Source organism: Anabrus simplex, chromosome 8, assembly GCF_040414725.1.
Source record: "Anabrus simplex isolate iqAnaSimp1 chromosome 8, ASM4041472v1, whole genome shotgun sequence".
In the NCBI taxonomy this organism is placed as follows: Eukaryota; Metazoa; Arthropoda; class Insecta; order Orthoptera; family Tettigoniidae; genus Anabrus; species Anabrus simplex.
The window spans coordinates 171,801,981-171,815,056 of NC_090272.1; the positions used below are offsets into that span (position 1 = coordinate 171,801,981).

At 44.4% G+C, this 13,076-nt stretch overlaps 1 protein-coding gene across 2 annotated transcripts in view; it reads right to left on the minus strand.

The window, feature by feature from the left end:
* LOC136879255 (G-protein coupled receptor Mth2) overlaps positions 1-13,076 on the minus strand; it is a 133,288-nt gene that overhangs the window by 112,923 nt on the left and 7,289 nt on the right. The gene's annotated exons all lie outside the window — the stretch shown is intronic.

A 13,076-nucleotide genomic window follows, 5' to 3' on the forward strand; every position in this document is an offset into this window, starting at 1 on the left:
GATACAGGGTCGGGGATGAGATGCTATACTGTACTATCATGCCTTTATTTCCTTCTACAACACTACAGATTTCTCCATCAGCTACGTAGAGGAAATATAAACAAAATGAACATTAAAACGAATATATTTGTCGAGTCTATGACAATGTACTTAAGCTGCGTCAACGCGGTGTTCCACTCTCTTGGATCATCCCCCACCACCTCCCAACGGCTGACCTGTTGTTAATCGGTTGGGGGGTGGGGGTGAGCGGCACACCACCACCTATTCCCTTCCTTTCCTCTCTTTCCTCTCTCCCTTCCCAGAAACCTGTACCAAATACAGTAGCCTGTACTGAGAGAGGGGAACAACTCCCAAACTTCCCCGTCGGAACACCCAACGTAGGAGCCTCTCATCTCCCCTACCCTTTCCTTGTATATTCAGACCTGACCTACATTACTTGAGTTAGGTCACTGTCCCTCCTATCATTTTCGTTGACACAGCTAGGAGAATTATCTTGCGAGGCACCTTCACAACACGTCCTTCTGTCTTTACTCTGTCCATTGTATATATTCAGGTATCATAACAAGCCACCGAGTGTTTATCATTACCTAACGTCGCAATAAGAAACAGATATAGAAACCCCATCATTCGTAACCCCTATTAAACCCTTCAATCCTAAAAAATCCCCTACTATTGATTTATTAATACACAGATTCCTCACTGCACTTAAATATTTACTGTACATACACTACCCGCACATTTCCATTCTTTCACAAGCCACCAAATATTTTTTATTAATTACCAGTCTGGCTTAATTTGTTTATCTGATTCTCACTCAATAACTTTTCTCTCACCCCTTTTGTTTCTTTACACTCAAATATCAGATTGTAATCCGCCCTCACTTCGCCACATAAAATACATACCATTGTATCTTTATTTCTTATGCACCCCTTATTCTTATACAAACCCAACAACCACCATAGAAAACCACTTCTCACTGATCTGTCTATCCTACTAACTAAACTAATCCTATTAAATATGTCTAGTGCCGGTCATTTCCAGCATTCCTCCCTCCAAGTGTGCAGCTGTATATTCTTAACCCACCTTATAACAATATTCCATAAGCCTTTTACCCCTTGTACTCCAGTCTCCAGGCCACAAGTACCGTGATCCCAGACCTTCCATAATCCTTTTAACCTTATTACCCCAGCATTCACTATACATACTTGCAATCGGATATTGGAAAACTGCTTGCAACAGTAAGGGTACGAACATACCGAAGATGCATCGCAGCTCGCGGTCGCGGTTTACGTCGCGATCGATGGAGGGTGAACATACCGGGGAGGTTTATCTTTCAGTGTTCTGAGATGTGTTTACAATGAGTGGACGCAATGTTTAGATCTCCGCGTTGAAGTTAAAGATAATTTATCATCTATTGCTAAGCTTTTAAAAGTATAGAGTATGTATTCAGATGACAGTGGAGATAGTGATTCGTTGTGCATAAGCACACGATGGTGGCTACTTTCAAATCAGTCAGCCCGCCAGTGGAATGCCCATTCTATAAAACAAAGAAGGCAGGAGCAGGGGGAATATCACAACTTATTTGAAGAACTGAAACACCACCCGGACAGATTCCATTCATACATGGGAATGTCCCTTGAGACGTTCCAATACATATACAACAATGTGGAATAAAAATTTGATATTGTGAAGTACAATAACTACCACACGAATACACGGGGGGATTTATCGCGTGATCTCAATCCGGACAAGCCAATCAGGAGCAAGCTACATCGATGCCTCCCGTTGTACAGCGATGGGAATACAAACATTCTTGTCATCACGCGATGGTGAATGGAAGTGAGCATCTTTGAGTCTTTGACATGAACTGTTCCATTTAAAACTGTGTGTTTGTGTTACCAGGAGGTGACATCGAGGCATCGACCGCGATTGAAACCGCGAACTGCGATGCATCTTCGGTATGTTCGTACCCTAAGCCATCTTCCCCTCTCCTTAATCGCCAACGATATCTCAGTATCCTCTTCAAAATTTCTACTTCCATATACTTCCCGGAAATTGCTATCGCCCTATAACTGGCAGTGCAAAGCGGAACACTCATCACCGTTCTACTGAATCTACTGCCTATCTGATTTAGCTTATCTCTACCCTTTTCAACCCCCCACACCTCAGAACCATAAAGAACTCTGCTTAGGACCACCGTTTTATAAACCATCCACTGTGTTTCATACCTTATTCCCGGGAATTTGCTTTCCAGGATTGTTATGACTGACAGGGATGACATGAGATGAATTTATACGGCCGGATGCCCTCCCTGATACCAACCTCAGTTGATAATCTAATGAAGATGAAATGTATTATAGTGAATGAAATTGGATAAGGTGGTGGGGGAATCGGCTGTGGCCTGTGAAAATATGAAACCACAGAAAACTATTCTCAGGACAGCCGACGTTGGGGTTCGAACCCACGCGTCTCCCGAATGCAGAGCTTGGTTCCATATCCATAGCACGTTAACACGCGCGGCCACTCAGCCTACTTACACCTATATAAATAAAATGATAATTTTGTCTGTACACGGATTAGATCTACAATAATCCTAACTTAATCTTAAGAAAATGTTTGGATTAAAATAAGTTTAAGAAGTAATAATTCTATAACCATAGTGCGAAGACGTCCATTGTTAGCGTCAGCCAGATCTGCGTGCCTTCTTCATAAATAGGCAACTCAACGGTGCCTTGTGGCTTGTCGCTTCGCACCAGCTTCAAGACAGGGGATCAAGTGACCCACTGATGCCATGGACCCGTACGGGTAATCGTACTCGATCTTCAATTGAAGACCTTGTTGCCCTTTTGTCATTAGTCAATTTTTAGAACGTAAGACATCGGATAGCAAGGTACGATGAAGATTCTGATGTTGGAAAGTTTCCTACGACCTACAATTGCTTCATGAAATTGTACCACTGTCGAGGAAGCAGAGTGTTAAAGCAAACATCTTTGCTTTGAATGTGAAAAGTGTAAAATTCAAAGGTTTAAATACGCTCTCGTTTTGACCTTCTTTTAAAAATTCATTTGAACGCCTTTATACCCACAACCATCTGGTAATCCTAAACAAAATGTACATTTGTGTCCAATTTAGTTTCTGTTTGTTTGTTCCGATATTAACGCATCAGATTCAAACGGTAAACATAAGTAATGTAATGAGTTTCAACATCAGAATCCTAGCACGTACAGGGCATCTTTTATAAAACCAGACCGCGCGCACGGTGTTTATACTCTGCGCCAACAGCAGCTGCCTCAGCCCAACTTACGTCGCGCGTGGCCGCCCTGCTTTAAGCGTGTATACAATCTGATATGAAATCTTACCGTATAAAAGATGCTGGCAGTGTCATCCTTCACAACGAAGGACTTTATAAACACCATTAGAATTTTCCGTACACCAATAGCGAGAGCTATGACTGTTCACATGACCGTTAATATGAAACTAGGCCTCACCCGAAAAGAACACAAACTGTAGGTCGAATAAACGAAAATTCATTGACGCAAGATACCACTCACAATATCCCACTATTGTGGCTGGATCAGCAGGTTTTAAACAATGGGCTCGTGTAAACCTGTACGGTTTGATGTGTAACAGCTTTGTAGTTCTCTGTGTAGAAGAAACCGAAACTCCTACTTTTTGTGCTAATTTTGTGAGTGATTTATTCGGTGACCGTTCAAGATTCGCACTAATGTCATGTATGCGTAGTTAACACTGTTAAAACTGTTCATGTGCGCGCATGTCTTTTATTGAGCACTGAGCCAGTAGTTTCAAATATATTTACAGTTACATGAATCTGTGCTCGTGAAGGTGGCACTTCACCAGGAAATTGCTGAACAAATGTGTCGCGTACCCGTCGAGCCGATTCGTACTTAAAATAACCTTTACATACGAAAATACGGTGTTGCAATGATAACTGTCTCACCATGTTAACAACTGAGATTCAGAGTGGCTATTGATGCTAGGTCGAACGCGTGCACGCTCTTTGCAAGGTCAAGAATTATGCGCGTACCTATGCGTACAGCTGCTTAGGTCTCGGAAAGTAGAAATGACGCTGGACGTTCTGGGTTTATAAGAGATACCCTATAGTTGTCGCCAGTTACAAGGACGAGCTTGGCAATCACAGCGAAAGGACGTACGTGCTTCCCGGTGACTCATCTCTCCTCGCCAGGCGATCTGTACTTTCCAAATATTAGCCAGACAACTGTACTTGACAGTGTATCTTACGAAAGAGCATTTTCTACTGTTTGTACTTGTAAGTACGCAGTACGAGCATTGTCAGGAAGCACTTCTCAGTGCTCTTTTTTCAGGTTTTATTCCAGGAGGACAAGGATGGCGCAGCTATTCATACCAGCGAGACCGGCCGACTACGACTTCGTGACAGCGATGGAAGATCTGCGAGTGAGGCTGTGTTCGGAGCCCGCACCCGACCTTAGCCACCCGGCGCTGATGGTGTGCAACCGCTGGGGGAAGCACACCTACAGGGAGACGTTTGCCATATACGATCTCCTTACAGCGATAGTGGAGTACTTCGGAGAGGAGACGATCACCCAGCTCGTCCACGAGGTGATCCCTGGCTGGACTATCATCCGCCCTAACACAAGCCGCATCCGTGCCTTCGAGAGTCTGGCGTCTCAACACTTCCAGGTTGTCCGGATACCAGGACTCAGGGAGCAGCTGGGCGACACAGGCAGCCAGGAGGCAGCCACCCAGACGTCACAGAAGACGTCTACCGCCCAGACGCAGACTGACAGGAGGCAGAGGAACAAGCAGGTGGGAACGGACGTACGCTTCTTGGCTCCCCCATAGCCGAGGACGACGACGCTGCGACCCAAGCTGGTTTGCTGTACTTCACGAAGTACACGCAGACTGACAAGGCCGCCAACCAGGAACGTCTATCACCTATCCGAGCCACGCAGGGAAGGCCCACCACCCGTGCGCATACCAGGAAGACGACCCGGACGGCGGAAGGCGGCACGGAGACAGACGCCCCCGGGCGTTCAGAAGCTGCCACGCCCGGCCTGCTAGCGCCTCGTTCACGGTGCAGATATCGATATGCGGCCCTCAGGACAGGGAATGCAACAAGATGCCAGCAACGACCGACGCTTCCGCCAACCAGGAGGAGGGAGAAGCCGGCGTTGCAGCGGGACCACCCACTACCCAAGGGTCACCAAGCCAGGATGAGGGCCACCAGGACAAGCCCTCCTCTCCCGCCGAGCAGAGACCGCCGCCAGGAAGTAGACGCCGCCCCCGAACAAGACAGAAGAGGGCCACCAGGAGAGGGCCACCCAGTCGCAACCCAGGACTGCTCCCAGGACAGTAGTCGACCAAAGAGCCAATCAGAAGTGGACCCCAGCGGGTAGAGGCAATCAGGTGAGATCGAAACGTCACGCTCAGCAGCTCTTGCAGTGTTTCCGCTGTTTGAGGTGGGGCCACCAGCAGGAGACGTATGGGCTATTAGTGAGGTGCAACCGTTGTCGGGTTGATCACCACTACACGGTCTGCGCAGCACCTAAAGAGGCGCCGGTGTGCGCCAACTACTAGTCTTAATTGCTGTGTGATGCTACACAAATGCCTCTTCTTCAGCATGGTGTACCTCTGCGGGATCAACCGTATCGGCATCATCTGTGGAGTTCTTCAGAGCTTGAGTGTAGAATAACTGAGCTTGTTCAGACAGAGAAACAAACTTCAGCATTTTTTTAACGTGCTTCTTCTTATTATTATTCTTTTCCTCCTCCTCCTTTGCAGATATTTGATTGCATTTCTGTATTACATTGACCAAACTGTAAGAACTCCGCCAAGAATAGACTGAATACTTTTTTTCAGCATTTAGTATTCATTGAGGTCCGACTCGTTGGCTGAATGGTCAGCGTGCTGGCCTTCGGCTCAGAGGGCCCCGGGTTCGATTCCCGGCCGGGTTGGGAATTTTAATCGCTTCTGATTAATTTTTCTGCTTCGGGAACTGGGTGTATATGTCCGTCCCAACACTCTCCTCATCATATTCAGACAAAATACCACACTACCATCCACCACAGAAACACGCAGTAATGATTATATCCCTCCGTATAGGGTTGGCGTCAGGAAGGGCATCCGGTAATAAAACAGGCCAAATCCACATGTGTGACGCAGTTCGCACCCACGACCCTACAGGAAGTAGAATTCATTGAGATCTCCATTGTAGGTATTTTTGGCAAAAACTTATTTCCTTCCTTTATTGTACAGAAGAACACGCTGTTCTCTCATCAGAAATGGAAAACACGAGTTAACTCGTACACATGTTCATTAGACTTAGCAAAGTTAGGAAGACATCACTTGGCACAGTTTTAGAAATACAAGAGTTCCAACCCCACATTTCACGATGACAGTCATGAGTTCTGGAATAATAATAATAATAATAATAATAATAATAATAATAATAATAATAATAATAATAATAATAATAATAATAATAATAATAATAATAATGTTATTTGCTTTACGTCCCACTAACTACTTTTACGGTTTTCGGGGACGCCGAAGTGCCAAAATTTAGTCCCGCAGAAGTTACTTTACGTGCCAGTAAATCTACCGACACGAGGCTGTCGTATTTGAGCGCATTCAAATTCCACCAGACTGAGCCAGGATTAAACCTGCAAAAGTTGGTGTCAGAAGGCCAGCGCCTCAACCGTCTGAGTCACTCAGCCCGGCTGTGAGACAAGGTACTGTATGAGCGACACAGAGGCCTACATATTACAAACAAGACCCAACGGATTTCTCAGTTTCGTTAAAAACTGACTTGGTGAGTTTTGGAAACGAGGATTGCTGCATGCTCTGGGTGAGTGTGTTAGGAACAGGCGGCTGGAATTTTCTGACTTATTTGTGATTCACTATAACGCTGATGCGAATTTCGCTAAATCAGTACTGTGGACGGATGAAGCATGTTTCAAATTGAATGGCCGTGGGGACAGTCATGCCTTATGACAGTATGTACCAGGTGAACAAAAACCCAAATAAGATTATCCAGAAAGAACTCAATGTGCCTGGGCCCCGTGTTTGGGGTGAGATCAGTGAGGCAGACTGATTTGATTGGGCCGCTCTTCTTCACAGGAACTGTAATGGGAGAGTTCTCTCTGAAGATGTTACAGAAGACCGTGCAAATAACCCGATGAATACCGCAATCTCTCGCCCATTGTCTGGTATCAATACGGTGCTGCACCGCATTAAGCCCTGGTTATCGGTATGAGCCACCTACCTCTCCGGTGATAGGTGGATTATGAACTATCGATACCGGTGCGCTTAACTGCGCTCCTCTGTCGGTCATTATGCAATTTAATTCGTTAAATTTATTTTATATATATTAAGTGTATTTCTTCTTTATCTGTTTGCCCTCCAGGGACGGATTTTCCTTCGGACTCAGCGAGGGATCCCACCTCTACCGCCTCAAGGCCAGTGTCCTCGAGCTTCAGGATCTGGGTCGGGGATACAACTGCGGAGGATGACCAGTACTTCGCCCAGGCGATCTCACCTGCTATGCTGAACAGGGCCATGCGGGGGGATAGGAAGATTGGAACGGATAGAGAAGAAAGAGGGAAGGAAGCGGCGGTGGCCTGAAGTTAGGTACCATCCGGGCATTTCCCTGGAGGAGAAGTGGGAAACCACGGAAAACCACTTTCAGGATGGCTGAGGTGGGAATCGAACCCACCTCTACTCAGTTGACCTCCCGAGGCTGAGTGGACCCCGTTCCAGCCCTCGTACCACTTTTCAAATGTCGTGGCATAGCCGGGAATCGAATCCGGGCCCCTGGGGGTGGCAGCTGATCACACTAACCACTACACCACAGAGGCGGGCTATTAGGTGTCTTTAATTCAATTTAATGAATTATTTGCTTTGTTTTAAAATGTTCCACGGTATCTGTGGAACAGCAGAGATGAAAGAAGGTGCAGGCTGGAATGGGTCTAACTACAAGTCCAAAAGATGAATTAAAATTTTCATAAAGGTTATATTTTCAGAACTTAACAATTTTCATATAGACTTTCAAAACACAACAAGTCAACAACAAGCCAAAATCAGGTACAAAGAAATCACAAGTGTTAGGGGATTATTACAAGATCTGGGCTTCGAGCCCCAAGTATAATTTCTGAGCTCTCAGCTCACAACCACAAATTACCAAAGGGCAGAAAACCCCTAATTGCATGGAGCACTTGCTCCCAACTTTTAACCTCAAGCCTCCCAGAGGCACCTTTCACACACAAGAAAGAGCTGACCCGCTCTCAATTTTTCAGTCCTGTTTAAGAGGCCATAAACTGACACTAACTGCCCTCAAGGCACACTTATAATGGCACAGGGGTACCTCGTACCCAATCTACTGGGCCTTCTCAGAAAGGAAAACAAAACGGGTTAAATAAATGGCCCAAAATACAAAATTGAATGGAGGCGATTACTTGCACTCCTACACTAAAGTTTTTTAAAACCTATGTGGCGCTAGGCCGATAATACAGGGGCTAATCCCAAGCTAGGGAGGTGACTCGTATGAGAAACTTTAATACATTAACGAAGAGAAGAAACGGTTATGAAAACGTAGTCACCTCAAGTTCAAAATGAAGAGGAGCTCGAGAGGGTAAAGCACTCTCTATCCCCGCTTTACAGTTAAAGAGATTGTAGTTTTTACATAGAGTGAAAAGGGATTTACATTTTAAAGAGATGGGTTATATATTAAAGGTTTCGAACCCTCCCCGAGAGTTAAACTGCTGAGCTAGCAAGAAATACGAATGTTAAAGGCCATTACCTTGTTGAAGAATTGCTGCCTGAAGAACGAGGCGCTTCCCGCCCCCTGCTACATATCCATGCACTAAGCTAGATGTTACTGAAGTGGCCCGGAGACAAGAAAATCAGCAGGTTTTATACCCTCGCGGAAAATTCGAGACCTTTCAGGAATGATTAGACCCCCTCCCCCAATTTTTATTGGTTGACAATGAGTTACACATGGAAATTCGAAGAAGAAAGCTATGATTGGAGGAAAATTAATTACATAAATTACTGATTGGCTAAATTCAAAACAGGCGGAAAGAAAGGATTAATGTTGCCAACGCACAAACCACAGAACAAAATTTAGTAAAGACAAAACTTATGAATACAACATTTTTCCAAGCAGGTTCATTCCTTTACACCAGAGTGCGTTATCATAGTTTTTGGTAGAGACGTCTGTTAGAGAATGTCCACACTTCTTGATCAATGAAAAACAAAAGCAAATCAAAAACACTCAGTGACATCTTCTAATAAACCGTAGAGTTAGTTCAGTTGTTAAAGTTCTGGGTTTCTCCAGTAGAGAAGTTTCAATTGGCGCAAGATTTGAACTTGCGTCGTAGAGGTGTACCGCCCGTACCTCACATAAAACATTAGAGGTGTGAAAATGGTTTGAGAATGGTTTACCAAAGCGACGACCCATTGCTCGTTGACCAGGCTGGCACAGCGAAAAATGTGATTCGGTGTGTGGTAGTCCCTGGTGGTCCCCCATCCAGGTACTGGTCACGCCCAATGTTGCTTTGGTATGGCAACGGGACTGTACCGGTGGTATTTTTCGCAGTGACTGACACATTTTAAATGTGTGTGGGTATTATAATTTTGAAAAAGCAGCATGATTTTGAATGAGCAGCGTTTTTATTGGCATTTAGCGATGCAACTTGCCTCAGTTTCTTTTTAAGAATACTTGCCTAAATGGGTCGGACGCTGCAGGAAATTCAACCGGCCTCCTCGCTTCTCAAACCATGCGATTTCGTCATATGGAACATTATTAAGAATGCCGACTACGCAGCAAACCCACAATAACTGAATGCGTTGAGCCAAGAAATTTAAATCGCTTTAGGTGAACTAAATGAAAACGAATGTTTGTTATCAGAGATTTGTCGATCGTTGTGTGATCGTTTCTAGAAGTGTATTGAAAACGGCGGGAAACATAAACATAATTGGCTATTCCCCTCGTAGATATTTCAGTTACCTGGCGCATACTGAAAATCTGATCCTTATAGCCTCTCAGTGTCGGTTATTTGACACCACATTGGTTTACATACAACTTATTTTCAACCACAGATCGCACCCTCCATTCCAAACTGCCTGTCAACACCTTGCCTGGTATAGATAGATAAGAAATGGGTGAGCCCTGTTTTTGCAGAGCTCCACACGTAGGTCTATGAAGACCCTTTGTGCCCACCTTGCTTGGTATACTGATCTACATACTCAACAGTAGTTGTAATCCTTCCTGTTCCCTTGCTCACAGATAGATGCAATTACTGCTTTCGTCCAGTCATAGGTTACCTTACCATCATTCCATCATAATCTTATTTCTCTGTGAAGCTACTTCATCCCTGCCTTTCCACTCTATTATCATCATTTCAGGTCTAATTTCGTCTATTCCCAATGCTTTGTTTGGAGCTATTTTTGATACGCCTTCCTTTTAAGTGTACAAGCTTCCCTCACTTCATTATTGCACCAGGATTTTCGTTGTTTCCCATCGCTACACATAGTTGTTCTAAAGCATCCCCTTGCTGTTTCTACTACAGCATCCCTGTATCTCACCCACTCTCTTTCTATATTCTGAACCTGTTTACGTATATTGTTTGGAGCTTTTCACTAATTATATCCATTTACTGTCTAATTTCCTCGTCCTGGAAGTTTTCTACCCTTGTTCGTCTGCAGACTGATTTCCATTTCTCTATTCTAGGCTTAGGTATACTGAGTACACTGCAGATCAGACAGTGATCAGTATAATCGAAAAATCCACGGAATACCCACACATTCCTAACATATTTCCTGAAATCAAAGTCGGTTATGATATAGTATATTAATGAATCTGGTGGCCGAACCCTCCCATGTGTAGCGGTGGATAGCCTTATACTTGAATAAGGTAGCCCTATTCGTAACTGCTAATCCTATAATAGCACAGACGTCCAGTAAACGTTTCTCATTCTTAGTAGCCACTATATCTCCTCTACGTTTATCCATCACCTTCTCATATCCTTTATTAGTTATTTCCAACACACCCATTAAAATCGCTCGTTATCACTGTCCTATCCTTGCTGTTGACGCTGGCTGCGATGGCACTCAGGGCTTCATAAGATTTCTCAACTTCATTCTCATCTGCACCTTTACATGGTGAATAGACTGAGACTATTCTCGTCCTGATTCCTCCAAATGCCAAATCTATTCACATCATTCGCTCATTTGCGTGGCTAACAGAAACTATGTTGTGTGCAATAGTATTCCTGATGAATAGACACACCTCGATCTGCCCTTCCCTTTTTTAACACCTGTTAAGAATACTTTATAATCCCCTAATTCTTCCTCGTTACTCGTTATCTCCCCTTACCCTAAAACCATTAAACCCTGGCACATCCAGACGCATCTTCTGTCTTCTTGCTGACTCAGCCAGTTCTACTTTCTTTCTTCCATAAGCCCCATTAATATTGATAGCTCCCCATCGAATTCCATTTCGTTCGTCATTTCCACGGAGTTCCTCACCTGTCAAATTGAAGTGGGACTTCATTACTCCCATAGGTCCGAGGCTTGCTTAAAACGTTCTGAGCACGCTCGGTAAAAAATCTGTGAAACAGGATATTTCCTCTAACGGGTTAGGAAACACCAGTGGATTGTATAGTCCTAGCCACCTGAGCACAGGGAGAGCCACAACTCAGAATATGTCCGAGTTGCCCTCTCCTATTCCATAGCAACTGATATCTCTACTCTCAGGACCACTTGCTAAGCCACTCAGCCATTGACGATGTTTCACGGACTAGGACGTGACTACAGTAATCCACGCCACGAAGCAGGAACTAATTACACGTAGTATTATTAGTGTAATTTTATTTCTTTGCTAGTTGCTTTACGTCGCACCGACACAGATAGGTCTTATGGCGACGATGGGACAGGGAAGGCTAGGAGGGGGAAGAAAGCGGCCGTGGCCTTGATTAAGGTACAGCCCCAGCATTTGCCTGGTGTGAAAATGGGAAACCACGGAAAACCATTTTCAGGGCTGCCGACAGTGGGGTTCGAACCTACTATCTCCAGAATATTAGTGTAAATAATACTAACAAGGCTATAATAACAATGATATTAGAAATACTAGCACTGCCCGGCACCTTGGCTGAATGGTCAGCTCTTCAGAGGGCCCTTGGTTCGATTCCCGACCAGGTCGGGAAATTTTAACAGCATCTGGTTAATTCCTCCGGCTCGGCGGATGGGTATTTGTGTTCGTCTAAATAGTAATGTTCATTTATATATAACACACCACACTATATAGGGTTAACGTGAGGAAAGGCATCCGGCTGTAAAACTGTGTTAAATGCACATCAAGTACCGACCCTAGGAACTGGGAAAAGGCTAGAAAGAAGCAGATTAGATATAATAATAATAATCAATGATAATACAGGTCTACATATTCAATGCAGGTCCTTCTTATTAGAAAATCGCGGGTTTTTGAAAGCCATCTAGTTGGATTTTCTTAACCACTGAAAATCTCAGTGACACCATACCAGCAGGTAGTGCTTGCTCCGAGTGATTTAATCGGTAGTAGCGATTACAGCTCCCCTCCTGAGATATCCGAGTGGCAGCGAAGTACTCGAAGTAACGAGTGCCGCGAAAGTAAACGGTGGACGTTAGGAGGGAAGGAGAGGTTAGTAGGCAAGTGAGTCATGTCCGGTGTCCGCATTTTCCGACTAAATCAGTAGTTTGGTCGTTCTTCGAATGAGACACAGGCAAGAAGTGGGCCAGATGTATAGTGTGTGAGCGATCGTTTACGACAGGAGGAGGAACATCTAATTTGAAACGTGTTTATCTGGAAGTCTGGTGTTATTGCAGGGCTGAGAAATGCACTACTATGAATGACGTCACATTAGGCACCTCCTATAAACACGTGTTCAGACCTCAGAAATTGCGTTGTAGAACCCAAGTTTATTAGACATTTTCCCCCTGTTTAGATGCATACTATGACCACCTAACATATTGAATACTTTCTTTTTAATACCCTATAAATTATGTAGGCCCTATAATATTTCGTTAAATCTCTGAGGAAT